Source organism: Equus asinus, chromosome 2 (genome assembly GCF_041296235.1).
Source record: "Equus asinus isolate D_3611 breed Donkey chromosome 2, EquAss-T2T_v2, whole genome shotgun sequence".
Taxonomy (NCBI): domain Eukaryota; kingdom Metazoa; phylum Chordata; class Mammalia; order Perissodactyla; family Equidae; genus Equus; species Equus asinus.
Genome location: NC_091791.1, coordinates 53,945,945 through 53,962,746, shown reverse-complemented (window position 1 = coordinate 53,962,746; position 16,802 = coordinate 53,945,945). Strand labels below are relative to the sequence as shown.

The 16,802-nt window shown below is 38.7% G+C and overlaps 1 long non-coding RNA gene across 1 annotated transcript in view; it reads right to left on the bottom strand.

Annotated features, from left to right (window-relative positions):
* The window catches only part of LOC123279835 (uncharacterized), a 346,739-nt gene that overhangs the window by 15,478 nt on the left and 314,459 nt on the right, over positions 1–16,802 (bottom strand). Inside the window, exons 6-10 of the long non-coding RNA XR_006518141.2 lie at positions 15,112–15,374; positions 14,343–14,471; positions 4,235–4,379; positions 2,530–2,589; positions 1,922–2,110 (exon numbers count right to left, since the gene is read on the bottom strand). This is a non-coding gene — a long non-coding RNA (uncharacterized lncRNA). The remainder of the gene's footprint in view (positions 1–1,921; positions 2,111–2,529; positions 2,590–4,234; positions 4,380–14,342; positions 14,472–15,111; positions 15,375–16,802) is intronic.

Sequence of the window (16,802 nt, the reverse complement as noted above, 5' to 3'; positions counted from 1 at the left end):
GCTTCCTCTGCTAAGAGTAAAGACAGACAGAATGAGCAGGTTGAGCAGTATTTTGAGGGTAGATCAATGAGATGTGTTGATGGAGTACTTGTGGGAGGTGAGGGAATGGAAGAAATAAATAATGGTTCTAGGTTTCTGGCTTTAGTCATGGAAGCTTGCTGATATCATTTGATAAAATATAGAAGATTAAAGGAAGAACACGTTTTGGAAAGGAAATCAAACTTTCCTTGGGGAGTTCTAACTTTCAGATGTCTGTGAGAAGTCCAAATAGAACTTTCAAAAGCCTGGATTTTAAGCCTGGAAATCATATGAAATATCTATATGGAAAAATAAACTTGAATCATCATATAGCTATTTAAAGCCACAGGAAGACTTGATATCTGCTATGACATTAGGGTTAACGTAAATGAGAAAGGAAGACATAGTCCCAAATGACCCCAATATTTTCAGGTCAGAGAGGAGAGATATCACATGAAGATGACTGGGGAGAGCCGCCAGGGAGATAGGAGGAAAGCTGGAGAGTGTGGTGTCCAAGGAACAGAGAAAGGAGACTCTGTGAAGGAGAGTGAAGCAGCTGGGTGGGTCAAAGACTATTGGGTGATCTTGGAAGGTGAGCATAGAAAACTGTTTTTTGGATTCGGTGATGTAGAGGTCATACGTGACTTTGACAAGAACCCTTTTGGTGAAGTAATGGAAATTAAAGGCAGATTACAAAGGGGCTAAAAAACTAAGTGGTAGAGGCCGGCCTTCATGGCATAGTGGTTAAACTCGCGTGCTCTGCTTCAGTGGCCCGGGGTTCATGGGCCCAGATCCCGGGTGCGGACCTACATACCTCTTATCAAGCCATGCTGTGGCAGGCATCCCACATAAAAAAATAGAGGAAGATAGGCACAGGTGTTAGCTCAGGGCCAATCTTCCTCAGTAAAAAGAGGATGATTGGTGGTGGATGTTAGCTCAGGGCTAATCTTCCTAAAAAAAAAAAGTAAGTGGTGGTGAAGAAATGGCGACCTTTTGGAGAAGGTGTAGATTGAAGGCAAAGAGTGAAAGAGAGTATAACAATGAAAGATTCCATTTTTGATGTTTTGACCCCTGACAGTTTTTAAGCCCCAACCCTCCCCTGCCCCTCTTGTCCCACATCTGGGGAAGTGGACAAGAAAGCCCACATGCTCTTTCCCTTGGTGCTGATGGGGAAGTTCAAACCACATAACCCCCATCCAGCACTCAGGATCCCCCAGCACCCCTACCAAATCAATAAAAGCCAAAGCCACCCACTCTGTTTTGCTCTTGCTTCCCTCCGGACCAAACCTGAGCCCTTCTTCTTGGAAAATCCTTTTGCTATTTATTGTGTGAATAATCAACTTTATTTTGTATCTTATTGGTACCCGTATGTTATTCATGCCGACATGTATAAAATTTCCTGGCAAAGGCTGCCCAGCATCCGGCAGGGGACCCTTAAGCACCCAAATAAAATAGAGACAGAAGTAAGATGTGACGTCAAGGGAAAATTGGGCATTCTGTTTTTATGGAGGTGACAGGAAGCAGAACATGCTTTTGTGCTGAATGGAAAAATCTAGTAGAGGATGAGAGATCGGTGAAGGAGGAAAAAGAGGGGGTAATTGCAGGACCAAAGTACTTGAGTGGAGGAGAGGAGATGGGATCCAGAAGACAGGGGCAGAGGCTGACCATCAACAGGAAGAGAGACACTTGCTCCACTGCGACAGAAGAGAAGAGGAAAAGATGGCATTTCAATTCAGATATCCCATGCTTGAGCCAAATAATATAAACGAAAGCAGCAGCAATGTGAGAGATGACAGGGAGCGACGGGGATGTGGGAGGCTGGAGAGAAAACGCGCTCCTACAGGATTCAGATACAAGACTTCACAAAGGGCAATCTGTCTATGAGCCAGCCGTTTATACACACCGGGGCTGCACATCAGCCTCCAGAACTGGTGGTGTTTCCCTTTTGGTCCCTCCGAATTACTCTTGCCATTCACTTCCCATAAAAACGTGAGAAGACAAGGGCTATCCATCTGAATCTTCAGTCACAGCTTCACAGTCTGGTTGTCCAGATTCCCACTGCAACCTCCCTAGCTGCACGTTTATCTTCATCCTGGGAAAGATGCGTAAAGAGAACACATCTCTTAGTAGGAATTTCAATAATATCTGCAAATAACAAGTATTTGAATTTTCATTTCTTTCTGTTTCATTTCTTTAGGTTTTTTTTCAAATTGTTCTAACAGTTATCTAGGTATCTAAAGGTAAACTGTTAGTTATTGACTCCTTATACATTTTTTTTCCTTGAGATTCATGAACTACATATTCAAACTAGGAAAGCAATTCATAACTCCCCTGGGAGCCAGCAAGCTGAATAGAAATGAGTATATTTCCACAGAAATGGACTCATTACTCTGCCAGTACTGCAAAGGGCTTTATGAATAATTGTTATAAGACAAAGGGATCTTACAGAAAGAAAGCTTTTGCATTTATCTTAGATTATATTTTTGCAATGAAAACAATTTATCCACTTGCCTTTAATTTCCTTTGGTGTTCAGTTTGCTATTTTCCTTTGACTCAAAAGACAGGCACAGTCTAAAATTGGGAAATATTAAGGGAATTGAAAAAATAGATTCATGTGAAATATGTTAATGATATAAAATCAACAGCCATTATATTTTTAAAATACAACTTGTGGATATTTTTTACTGTAAAATGTAATCTAAATAATAGCAGAACAAGTTTGCTGCCGAGGAATAGAAAAAAATGGACATTTTCATGTGTGCTATGTGGTGGGCACTATTTTCGGCGTGTTAAATTCTTTATCCCTTTTGCAGTGGGTATTATCTGCTCAGATGAGAAAACTGAAGTTCACAGAGTTTAAATAATTTGTCCAAAGTGAAAAAACTGGAAAATGGCACAGCCACCATGTAAATATAGGCCTCATTTTGAAATTTCTTCTTTTGCTATTTCCCAAAATAGAGGTTAAAGGGAAGGTGAAAGACTCCCATTAAACTCGAAAACTCATAACTTCAAGTAATTTTAGACATTTGACATTTGATGATTGACAATGACAGAGCTTTCTCCTTTTAAATCACTGGAATTTGATGTGGCTGGTATTCAGGTAGAAGTCATGAATTTTAACTGTGGTGATTAATCAACATTTCCTTCCTTTAATCTAATCACTGCCTTTATACTTGCATGGTCAGAAAGTAACAGCCAAGAAAACAAAAAGGAGGGTGGTTGAGGATTATAGGGGGTTATAGGAATCCCTGAGTATAGTTCTCCCTGAGTAGACAGTATTGTCTACACTCCAGATCAGCACACCCAGGGTAACAGTACAGAGATTAGAACCCTCTAGGAAATCAATTTTAAGAGACTCCAGAAAGGGCAGTTTGTTTGGTGAATGGATCCAATATCTTTAAATAAAGAACTAAATAAAGCAACCTCATGCTATTATTTTAAAGCAACATTCATATCTGCGCCACAATGACTGGTACACAGCAACAGATCAATGCAGTCCATTCATCTGTCTGTCTGTAACTGACCATGCAGCACTGAACACTTCTAACCCCAAGAAGCTAACAGTGAAAGTTTTTATGGCTTTTGTTAGCAAGGTGAGTTTGAGGATCTAGCAGCAGGAAACATTATAGTTAAATTAAAAAATAAAAGGAGGTAAAAAAGGGAAAGCTTCCATTCCTGTCTTTGAAGCACAGGCCTGACCCTATGCAGCACTTTTAATAGATAAGGTTGATTCTGCTACCTTATCCCTGGATCACCAGATACCATTATCCTCACACTGTCATGAACAACACAGAGCCCTGTACCCAGAACTGCTGTATCTCTAATATGGTGCCAAGATCCAAAATTATTTTCTCCTTCATCCAGTACCAATTCCAGCTAATTTAGCACACTGATCTTGGTTACCATTAAGCGAAAGGTGTGGTTTAGTGGAAAGAGAAGACAGCTAAGCACCAGGGCATATGGGCTCTAGTGCCAGCTCTAGAAAATACTTCCTGGCTTACAATTTTGTGATATATTTTATGAGTTTTAATTTATTAATTCACAATATAGAAAGGAAAATATAGACATAACAGCTGTCACAGAACCAAATGAGATAATAGGAATGTCTTCTAAAATTTTTTAAGTAGCATAGAATTATAAGACGTGGTTATTTTTATCATTATTATATGGTAAGCAGTCTGATTAAAACAAGGTGTACTAATATTTTAAAACTCACTTTTATATAACCCATGCTGAGATACTTGCATCTTCAAAAGTGAAAGCTTATTATTCCAGCCATTGAGTTTCCTGAGAGCAGAGACTGCCCTTCATCCCTGTCAGTCATGGTACATAGTATATACTCAACAAATGTTGCATTGCTCCTGGCAGAGAGAGAACAGCATGAGCTAAAGGATGCAGCATAGCCTGTGAAACAGAAAACAAAAAACCCATCCTGAAAAGGGCTAAAGGATTATACATAATGGGAAGTGTGTGGAGACCAAGCATCACATGGTTGAGAGTGGGTGTATGTCATTAGGGGCCTTGAAAGACAGCAATAGGAAGGCTGACTTTACAGAACAAGCAGCAGCAGGCAAACGTTCCAATATCCAGCCAGAGCAATTACACAAAAGCCACAGAAGCTGATGTCCAACTGTTCTCAATCCCTAAGTAATGAACCTGTCAGGAGGATAATTCTTTATCACATTTTTAGACATTCCTTAGTAAACAATTGGCAAGTTTCTAAATGGCTACAGTTCTAATATTCCTGTACAAAAGGATTTTCCCTTTCATCCTCTCATTTGCTTTTCTTCCATAGTTTAACATATATTTTTACACATTTTCCCGTACAGCTTAAAACCCAAGCAGTTACTCTGTTGGCTATGTACCTTGTTCTGAGATGCTTTACATAAAGACAAATTACATATGCACAGAGTAAGTTAATGAGAGCTTTGAATGAAATGTTTGATGGGTACCCAAGGACATATAAAGGAATGTTAGTGCAGCTTTCGCCAATCAAGGACAGGATTAATCACCAGTAATACAGACATCCTAACCAGGCAGGCTGATTGACACAGTGGAGACATGGGTTCTTCCTAGTACTTCACTTGTCTTGTCATCTACGTAAACAATAAGACTTCTTTCATACAGAATTTTCCACTTTATCAGGCAAAGGTAACACACAGAACCCCAATAACCTCCAGGATTGGTTAAAAGACACTTCGTTCTAATTTGAGAGGAAAAGAGTAAGATTAGAGAGGGACTATTTATCCCAATAAATTTTTTTTTAAGAATCACGCTTGTGATAGATTTAAGTCATTCTCTAGGTCAAACCATATCCTACATACATAGATATGCATAGCATAGTTCTATGATGTGGGTCTTATATTATTCCCCTGGCATTTCCCAGCGCGTTAACATTATTTCTGTAATGGGCCTCTATTTCACTTATATTTCAAAATTAGAGTTTTGAAAAAAAGAATATGGTGTGGTTTCACATCAGTCATTTCCAGTTAGCACTTAGCCCAGCAAAACGTCACTTTTTAAGGTAAATTTCAGGCCTTTCCAGCTGAGTAATAAAGAATGGTGATCTCAACCTCTAACTTCTAATTATCTCCCTAGAAGGTTAGGGAAGTTGTAAGTAAGAAAACCACGTAGGAAGATACATTTCATGATTTTACATCAGCATGTTGTTAGCCAGCCTAACAAAATGGGAGTAAATTCAAGAAAGATGGTGGCTAAAATGGATCTCCATAGATTTTTGTCTGGTTTAAGTACTCTATGATTTAGAAAATCTACAGTAATAGCAGATAGTATTTTCTACAGATTTTGCCACAGCAATATTTCCGTATTTCTACATTCTCTTCCACAATGTTGCCATTCCCCATTAAGAGGTAGAGTCTATTTCCCATCCCCTGGCTGACTTGACCAAAAGAATATGATGGACATGGTGCTGTGTAGCTTTTGATGACAGCTTATAAAAGAAAATATGGCTCTTGACTCTCAGAATGCTTGCCCTTTCTACCCAGCTGCCATGCTGTAAGGAAGCCTAAATGAGCACTTACAGAGAGGCCTATGTAGAGAGGAACTGAGACCTCTAACCAATAGCCACGTGAGTGATCGTGGAGGCAGATGCTCCAGCTTCAGTCAACCCTTCAGATGACTGCAGACCCACTTGACATCTCAACTGCAACCTCATGAGAAATCCTGAGTTAGAACCATCCAACAACACTTATGTTTTAAGCTACAAAATTTTGGAGTAATCTGTTATGCAGCAATACTAAACTAATGCACCTTCCTGTTAGGGTCACATGAATGGAGACAATAACCTTTTGACCATACACAAAACATATGAAGGGGAAAGACTCAGAGAAGGTGGTGAGGGAGAAAAGAAAAAAAAAAAGCAGCAACCAGAGAAAGAAAGGAATTGTGGTTTTCATGGCATTGAGGGCAATTAAAGTTTACTCAGCTGCCTGTGACTCCTGAAAGCTCTTGAATCCTATGTCCAGGGATCCTGCTGCATAAGACTTCCCAAAAGAGACCAGTGTTCAAGGGAAACCAGAAAATGCCCTGCTTTTTCAAGTACAATAGGAGAGGCAAAGGACATTCAAAATTAGAATTTTTGCAGCATCAAGCAATTCATTTTTCATACTGATGACAATTCTATTTTGTTTTATTAAATGATCTGCATGAAAACCTTATGACAGAATGCCAGCAAAAGTGCAGGAGAGACCTCATCCTTATTTCAAATGCTCTCAGGATGTCTGGAAAAGGAGAATGTGCCAACACAGGCAATGCCCTGTATAAGCACTGACCTTTGGCAAACCACAGCCGTGATTTTCGTGACATCCTGGGGACACTTATGAATAACAAGCAACTTCTGAGTGAAATTAAAAAAATAAAAAATGGTGATGCCATGTTTTAGACTTTCTTAAGAAATTCTTGAGATCATATGTATTTCAGAATTCAGAACTTCTTTGATTTTAGAAAGGTAATCTGTACATTATTACAGTGCCCCAAAATCAACATTAGCAATATTTCCACAGAAAAATAAATGAATATGAAATAAATGAATATGAATAATAATGAATAGTATAAGTATCCTCAAATCTGTTCAGGTCAATATTTTTTTCCAAATAAATTTTAGCACCAAACTTATGAAAAATATTTTGGTGTTCAGAGCTTTTGGGATCTTAAAATTGCAAATAAGAGATTATGGACTATAATGACAAAAATATCTTAAAAAAACCTACAATTTTTTGGAGAGTTAATTTGTGCCAGTCAGTGTGTTAATCTTATTTATCATCTCATCTATCTTGTGAAAATGATAAAATTGAGGACCATAGAGGTAAATAACATTCCCAAAGTCACAGGACTAATAAGTAGGCAGATTCAGGCTTCCATCTTGAGCCAGACTTCAAATCCCCAGCCTTTAACCACTCTATCATATTATAAGGGATACAAGTCTGGTGGTTTGTTTTTCTTTCCTTTTTTTTTTTTTTTTTTGTTTCTTTTAATAAAAGTAATAATAATGGTAAAGAATTTTGAGGAAATTACTTATAATTCACCATCCTGACATTAGTTATCACCTTTATTTATCTTGTTATAGGTCTTATAACAGGATATACCTTTCCAGGAATAGCTACGGAAATTAGAGATTTCATTCAGGGTGGGGGTGTAGACAGAGGTAAGTGAGGGTGACCATGATTTGAGATTAAGAAAGAGGAATGGCTAGAGAAGAATAGGAATTATTTCCCCCACTTTCTTGGAATAGAGAAGAGGTTAAGAAGAGTAGGCAGTGATAAAACCCCAAAAGAAGTTTTCCTCTGCAAACACTAAGGATTATTCTAGGCAGAAATTTAAGTTCTCCAGATGACATAGGAATAGAACCAGCTAAAAAATGACAACAAAGGACCAACTCGCAAAGAGCTAGGAAAGAGTCCTAAATCAGAGGATTTCTGGGAGTGTGACACATTTTGGAGCACAGTGCCAAAGTGATCTAGTGGGATACCAACTGTGGGACTCCTGCAAAGAGGGTCATTGTGGGAAGTTCTGCACCATAGAACTCCATGGTCTAATATGTGTTGATGATTTCCATCTACGAATCCTCTTCCTGAAACATTGTCTTGGGACTGCTGGCAAGTGGAGAATCAATGAGCTGTCCTACATAGCCATCGTCTCAAGGGCAGGGCAGGCCTCCAAACAAAGTGAAATGTGCTACTCCCTTCTGATTCCAGCTCTGCAACAAACCAACTCATAACAGCAACATCTTTGACACAAAGGCCACCCATGCATGAGACTTAAAGTCATCTTTAACATTTCCATTCCATAACAACTATACCTTAAACCAAAGCTTTTCCATGAAAACCGTCATGTGGATAGTATTTTGATGTAAATACATGAGCGCTAAAAGTAATAGATTAGTTCTGGCCCAGGAATTGAGATACATTTAACCAAGAAGATAATTAATATCTTAAATGCAAAAGCAAGGATTAAACTGTCATAATTTGCTCTGATCAGCCACTCCATATACAGGAGAAGCACCAAGATCAGCAATCACTTGTAAATATTAGAAAACAATGCCTTACAAATTCATGAGTCAGAGAGAGAGCCACAGATAATCGTAGATAATAACCTTCTGTTAACTTGAATAAAATTGTTAAGCCTGTGTCAGCACATAAAATCATGGGTGGAGTGTGAGCCTCTCTAAAGATAGAGCTGTCTGAAATTCATATCTATTTAGAGAAAATTAAATCCAGTTTAATTTGCTTATGGAATTAATGGCTTTAAATGAGGCAGAATTTCTGACTTGAAAAAAATTATTATTGAAAGATGAAAAACAAGTACCTAATTCACAGGTTTGCTGGTTATTTCCTGCCTTGTGGAGACACTGGCTGCATTAAGTCTATGGCTCTGACATTGTAATTTCCTGGAGATGATAAATGTGGCGCTCCTGACACAACATCCTCAAATGCCTCATTCCCAGCAATGCTTAGAAGAGAGTTCCAGGCCTAAAAGAGTGCGATTTTAGGGCTAAAAAGCTGACACTAAATCTCTCATTTGTCCTTTCACAAGGACAATCTATTGAAAATATAATGCACAGGTTTTCATTCAAAAATTGAAATATGGAGTATGAAATACTAGTATTTCTCTTTTGTGACCTGAATCATTCAAATCCTTCCCATTTATCCTTTTATTTACATAGCAAGCTCCTGTTTCTCCTCTAACATCTAGTCCCAATGTCCTCTCCTTCTTGAGCCCCTTCTGAACTGTACCATGGTGTATGTGGCTCTCTTCTTGTTCTCCCCATGGGATTCTGCAAAGAAAATAGGGCTTATTTTTATAATGATTTATCGTTTTACATGCTGTTGTTCGCTTATTAAAGTATAGTCTTGTCAAGGACAGAATATATACTCTCCTTATCATTTCTGCAGCCAAAATGGTGCCCGGCATATATTAAGTTCTCATATTTCTGTTATATGATGAATATATGATGGAGGATGTAATTGATCACCACCTCTGTACCTAGCCTTGTGCTAAGCATTTTTGTTACATTATGTCATTTACTTTCCTCCTCATCACTGTGGGTATCTTCATTCCCATTTGGTTAAAAAGGAAATCAGGCCCAAGAGGGTTATTACTGGCTTGCCTGAGCTCACATAGATAGTGATAGAAGGAGAATAAAACCAAGGTTGTCTGCTACCAAGCTTTTTCCACAACAGAAGTAAACAGTGGGCATGTTTGCAGAGAGCTGGCAATGGGATTACACAGTGATCATGCTATTTTCCTTCCATGGAACTGAATGGAGCATTGTAAGAGACAGGTGAATAGCATAGATTGAGTGACATGTGTACAATTGGTGATAACCTGGTGTAAATAAAAACTTCCTAAGGGGTACAACTACATGCATCCAAGTGGCTATAAATTAAATAAATTAAAAATTATGCTGATCAAGGAGAGTGAATATTTCTAGGAATGCTCATCATCTCTCCTTTTTTCATATTATATGCAACACCATATTTTTGGCTAATTTTCTTATTTAATCTCTCTCCTTACTTCAAAACTAGACACTGACTTTAGAGCAGAGAACATTGTCTTACACTAATTTGCATCTTCCCAGACACACCATGATGACCAAGAGTGTAACTACTCAGGATGTATTTGTTGGGGTAAGATGCATTGGCCAGCACATGCAGGCATAACAACGTGGATTTATCTATAGGTCTTGTTTGGTCCATTGCACAACAGCCTATCCTGACCTTGAACTTGATGATCTCAGAAACACTTTTCGCCATGTTTTCACTCCTGTCTTTTCTTGAGCACCTGTATCTAGAGGTGGTACTCCTTGTATATCATCTCTAACTCTCACAATAGCTCTATAAGATGTATTTCTATGCCTTTGTGTAAATGAGGAAGCTAAGGCTCAGAGACATAAACTAATTTAGTTAAGGTCACCCAAAAAATAAACAGTGCAGCAAGGACTTTAACCAAAGTCCATGTGACTCCAGAGCTCATACACTGTCCACTAAACCTGCAGCTCCTTGCACAGTTACCTAGAAAATAGCTACACACTGATAAGAAAAGGAATGGAAAGGTTTGCTATTATACTGTTAACAATTTACTAAGGAAACGATGGTTAGTACCTTGGGTATTTGAGGGTCATTTTATCCTGACAGAGACAGTGATGGGGAGTGGAGTGTCTCAGACAGTGAGGAGGAGGTTGGAAGCAGACACACAAGTGAGATTCAGTCTGTCATTCAAATTGACAACAAACTTACTTGCTGCTCTTAAAAAAAACCAGCATTATTCAAATTGTTTTTGGAGTTAAAGAAAAAATACGTCTTGTTATTCACAAAATTTTCATTAATTCCAGTGATCCTGGGTCAACTTGGTCCATGGAGATAGTCAAAGGAAATCAAATTTTGGCCGTGACCTATGAAACATACATCTCGGGTACAAATATGCATTTAAACTTATGGGGGAAAAAACACATTTCAGAGCATGGTGATCTGCTGAAACCAAGTTTCAAAGTTTAAAGTAACAAAATTTTAAGCAAAATGATTAGTCTGCTTATATAAAAGTTCGTTGCTAAGCAACCACATCAATGGAATATTTCAATTATGATTTGAAGTTCTCGAGCTCCCCTTAGCAGTAACAAAAATAGACATTTCACAGCTAATGAAATCTTCTTCTCATAAAATATGGAAACCTGAGACTAATTTTCTGAAACAATGTGTCCTAAAAACATGGCAACATATTAATATTAAAACACAGAGTGAGGGCCTAGTGACTATAATCTGTTGTTTTCCATTGCACGTTAACATTTTTCCACCAAAAACAAGCTCGTGTGTGTATAGTCTACTGTGCTCTTTAACATTCAGTAAAATAACTGGATATGTATTTCCTTTTTGAAATCATAACTATAGTCGTTAAGCAGGTGAGTGACAAGGAAATTACACAACCCGTAGAGTCCCCTATTTCTCTTTAAAGCACGAATTCCTCATCTTTAGCTTTTAAGACCCACATTTTTTTGTATAAAATAAGAATGAATTGGGATTCCTTGCTATTAATTACCTGTTATAAACTGTGAAATCATTTTTACATTCAAATGCATGTATTTCCTTCTTCCACTTCCCCAACTGGGACCTGGTCATCATTAAAATGAAATGGCAGAGGCTGGGCTTAGCAACGCTGTGTGAAGTTGTCCAGTACATTCCAGCTTTCCCAGTCAGCCTATACTTGAAACAATCCCTAGGAAATGATTGTTGCTTCGCTCCTTAACAATTTAAAAATGGTCTTTATGAATGAATGAAATGTCACCTTCCTATAACCAGTTTCAGAAACTAGTATTTCATTTAAATTAAAAAATTGAAAGTAATGTTGTATCTCTTAGCCTGAGATTCCCCAGGAATAGATCTTGGAGCAAATCTTCCAAGGCAAGCAGTGAATATTGGAGGTGATCCTACCAAGCACAGGTAGGAGAATGGGTAGGAGAACGGGGGAGTGAGACAGGATGGAAGGGAGTCCGTGAAGGTGCGTTATCAAGGAAATTACCACTTCCAGTAGCTTGAACTTAATCCTGCTGGAGAGCTCTGGGAAATGGGGTAGAATATATGCCTTGGAGCTATCCCACAGAGGGGTAAAGAGCTGGGCTGTTTCTAGGAGGAGAAAAGTCTCTAATTCCCTGAGACTTCCAGCAAGCCACATGGACAGAGGAAGACCTCAGCCAAAGAGATGTAAGTGGCGGCAGCAGGACTTGTGGACCATCTGCTCTGAAATGGTGAAGCATCATGGGCACTATGCGGAGTTAATGCTTCTAGGAAAATCTATCTGCTTATAATGGATGAGAATTGGAGGATAAATACATCAACTTCCCTGCCATTCATGTGGGATAATTCTAAGGCACATGCTATAATGATGTTCAGGGTTCAGAGCTCACATGCCCACAGCAATCACCTATTTAATAACCCTTCTGGGCTTCTTCCTCTCCTGGAATCACATCCCTAGTAAAGTACTTGTATTCACATCCTTGTCTCAAGGTCTGCTTCTAAGGAAAATCAACCTAAGAAATTGGAAAATTATTTTGACTCATGACCAGGATGTTTGCAAAGTAATAATCATTTTGTAGCAGAGATAGTAAGCAGCAAGATTGACTTCCATTTTCAGCATAAATGTCAAATTTATCTCTTCCTCTATTTTCTTTCCCAAAATGCTCTACCCAGATTAGTCATCTTATTTCTTAACTGTGTAACTCATACTGAATACTCGAATTTGACAATTGGATAACAGCGTATTCAAGTCATTTTCTTGGCATCTCCAAAAAGACCAGTCTACCTGTCTCAGAATCTCTCAACAGTACAATAATGATCTCATCTGGGCTTCTCCAGGAGACTCTAAGTGCTAAGAGCCCTCTCTTTCTTACTACAATTCCATCACATACACCACTGCCAAATCATCGCTTTGGTGCATAGCCGTAATGATATCACTTCCAAGTTCAAAAACATTTAATGGTACCATGGTTCCTACAGAATGAAATAAAATTCCCTTTACTTGAAACTCACAGCCTTCCAAAATTAAACTCCACCGTACATAATCAAAGCCAGGTTTCCAACAGCAGGTCTCCTACTGGTCCCAATATAGAACTTTTGGACACAAGTTATAGGTGACTGTTAAGGTGAGCAACCATCCCAGTTTGCTGCAACTTACTGTCCCAGGTTTAGCCCTGAAAATCCTATGTCCCAGAAAACCCCTTAAGACCCAAGCAAACTAGGACAATTGGTTGCCTTAGGTGTGACAGTGTACACTGATAAGGTATACTTATTTTTCATAGTATCACGGGAACATCTATGCTCAGATAAATTAATGGCCTTATCTTGAATGACACGCAGTTGAAAGACAGAATTTTACATGCCAAAACATATAGTGAAAGTGGAAGGAATATAGATATAAAAGTTACAGAAGCAAGTTATAAAAGCAATATGGTACCTTATTATTCATCAAAATCAGAATCTTAGCACCTTATCTATTTCCCCCCAAATCTTTAACCACTTTTACCTAATATTTCATTAAATATAAATTATCATCACCCCAAATAACCCTCAAAGCCCCTACATTTCTGAGTTTCAATCATTTGTTCCCACTGTTCCCCCCAACAGCCGAGATGCCCCACACTCCATCCCATGAACTCCCATCACTCTCTTAGGCCTCTGCACAAAGCAGGAAGTCTGCTCCTCATCAGACACCTGAAAAAGCCGAGGCAGATGGACGATTCGGTCAGCTCTCTGAGTTTAGAGCTAGTGCGTGGTTCAACTCGAATTTAAGCCCAAAACTTCTGATTTGAGATCTAGATACTGCTCCTTACATTTATGTCCTTAAGCAACCCACTAGATTTCAAATTATTCGAGGTATCAGAAACCATATATTAGTCATCATTATACTTTGGTAACAACATTTAAGTAAAAACTTTAATCCTGACATTCAAATTCCTCCCTTAGGTAAACCTTATTTGCTGGTACTTATTGCTGCAAATATACATCTTCCTCAAAGATGGCTAACAATATAGAAATTTTGTTTTTCAGATAAAGCAAGCATTCTATTCATCTGGTTTTACCTTTAATATTTGTATCATAGAAGGAAAGGGTAAGTAGGAAACTAGGAAATGTTACAAGACAGTACTGGTTTTACTTGATATTCCTTTGCAGAAACTCTGTTCTCAATTTCCTCTTCTGCTTCCCCTTTCCACCTTAGGGAGCAGGAGACCACAGTGCTCACCCTTGACATCAAATATAAGCGATGGAGAACTCAAGAACACTGGAATTTACTTAGCGTGAAAAACTTCCTGGACATACCTTAGCAAAGTTAAGACACAGTGCTACGGCGAGGCTATGTCCATCACATCCTAAAACCCTCCCTTGGGAGAAGGTAGCATCTTTCTCATCTAGAAATTTAGCATAAACATTTCCATTTCAGACGGGAACCTATAACAAAAGAAGTCAAGTTAGTAAATGACACGTAAAAGTTTTCCAATATTCTAAAGTGTTACACACACTGTACTCTTCCCATCTGTCACCTTGATAAAGCTCTTTATTACCGGGTACATGAGGAAAGTTGTTTTGTGTGACTGATTAAAACTATATTTTCCCTGGCTAAGGAATTTTATAGGCTGTCTCCAGGTGGGATAATGGATCACATTCGTTAATCCACTCATTTCAGGCAGAAGCTTCAAATGGCACTTCCTAATTTTAATATACTTCATAAATTTCCCCTGCTCTCTAAACCTTCTGCCCCAAACGTGCTTCTTTCTTTCTCAAGCCATTTTGCTTCTTCAACATGCATCGCCTGCCATGCCTCCCTCTGAATAATCTTTCCACCGCTTGTCAAAGAGCCGTCCGTATCGGAGCTCTCTCAAATGGGTCCGCTACTTCACTCATCTTCTCACACTCTATTTTTTTACCCTCACTTTTAGTAATAGTGTCCTACTCTATTTCATCTCTCTTCATTGTCCCTCTACTTGACATTAGTTAGTTTTGTAAAAGTATTTATTTCTTTACAGAAATTCACTAAAGATATGTCTTCAGGGACATGGAATGAAAGATGTTAAACACAATCAAATCTCACTTTTATTTTTCTTTTTCAGAAAAATCAAGGGCTCAAGTATTATTGTGCACATAAAAGTTGTTGAGTTTTCCAGCAGCTTCTCCAGATTCCTCCAGTATGTGAGCAAGCATCACGGTAGCGAGGGGACGGGAAGCATGCTTGTTGTATCCTCAGGGAACACAGTGAGTCGGGGGTCAGTTTCTGTGGAATGTTCACAGATGGAAGTGACTTCTTGTTCCTCTACAACTTGAAGCACTCCCCCAAAATTTCAATGTGTTGTTTGCCTTGGGGCAAAAAAGGAAAATTATGTTTAATCCCCTGGGTTAGTTTCTCAAAGTTTTTAAAATTATCTGTGAGTTTAGAAGCCTTAGACAGAGTTTATAAGTATCTCAACAAAGCCAAAATACTTTAGAAATAAAACTAACCAGCCCATTTTAAGCACAACTCCTTATTTCCCTTGCCAACATTGGTTTAGTATGAGAGCTTTTTAAAAGCCCTGCTTGCCTCCTCTCATATCCCTCCCTGGCCCAATGATTACCTCTCAAAGCCCACCATTAGTTACTAAGGTGATTTCCTATTCTAGCTGCCCATTAAAATCATCTGAAGAACTCTAAAAAAACAAAGCCCTGTCCAGTCCTTGTTGCCTTATGGTTAGGTTCAGCCTGCTCCACTTCAGTGGCCTGGGTTCAGTTCTTGGGTCGGACCTACACCACTCGTCTGTCGGTACCCTTACTGTCCTGGCAGCTCACATACAAAAAGAGGAAGATTGGCAATAGATTTTAGCTCATGGCAAATCTTCCTCAGCTAAAAAAAAAAAACGAACCATGCCCAGGCCCTACCCCAGATCAACTAAAATAAAATCTCTGGGGGTGCTAAATGGTCGTGGTTGCTTGTTAAAATCTCCCCAGGGGACTTACTAGGCAGCCAGAATTGGGAACTATTGCACTTGACAAATGACGCAGCCCTGTCATCCCTCTCCTATTAACACGTTGATTGAAAATTTAGTCAATTGATTCTTTGAGCCTGGAAATTCAAGCATGGAAATTCTCAATAAGCAAAGCCCTTTGTACTCAGGAGGAAGAGTGGAAATGTTATCGGACTGCAGAAGACAAGCTTGAGGGAAAAGGACAAAGGACCTTAAGTCTAAAGAGCCACCTTACATGAAAACTAACCACCTACCTGTGCCTTCTGGGCAAAATATAAACATTTATCTTTCAAAGGGGTCTTACCTTATTTAAATCATTTAGAACTGATCAGATGTTTTTGAATATCATCAAATGGGAAAGAGTAATATTTTTTAAAATAACTAATTATTGAATATCTGATGTGATATCCTACATGTTATTTTGTTAAATATTCAAAATAAATTGTACCTGATAGGTCATAATTAAGGAACCAGAAAATCAGAGGAATTGAGTAAATTACTCCAAATCATATGGATGGATATTTAGGTCCGTGTATCCTGAAAGAATGCCCATTTTTCCACACTTTGCCTACCTTGCAGAATTTTTAACCAAGTCAGAGGAAGCACTAATAGAGGAGCTTTTCTAGACTTAACCCTGATGAATGAGAGAAAGAAAGAGAGAGAGAGAGAGGAAGGAAGGAGGGGAGGAAGGAAGGAAGGAAGGAAGGAAGGAAGGAAGGAAGGAAGGAAGGAAGAGGAAGGAAGGAAGGGAGGAAGGGAGGAAGGAAGGAAGGGAGGAAGGGAGGAA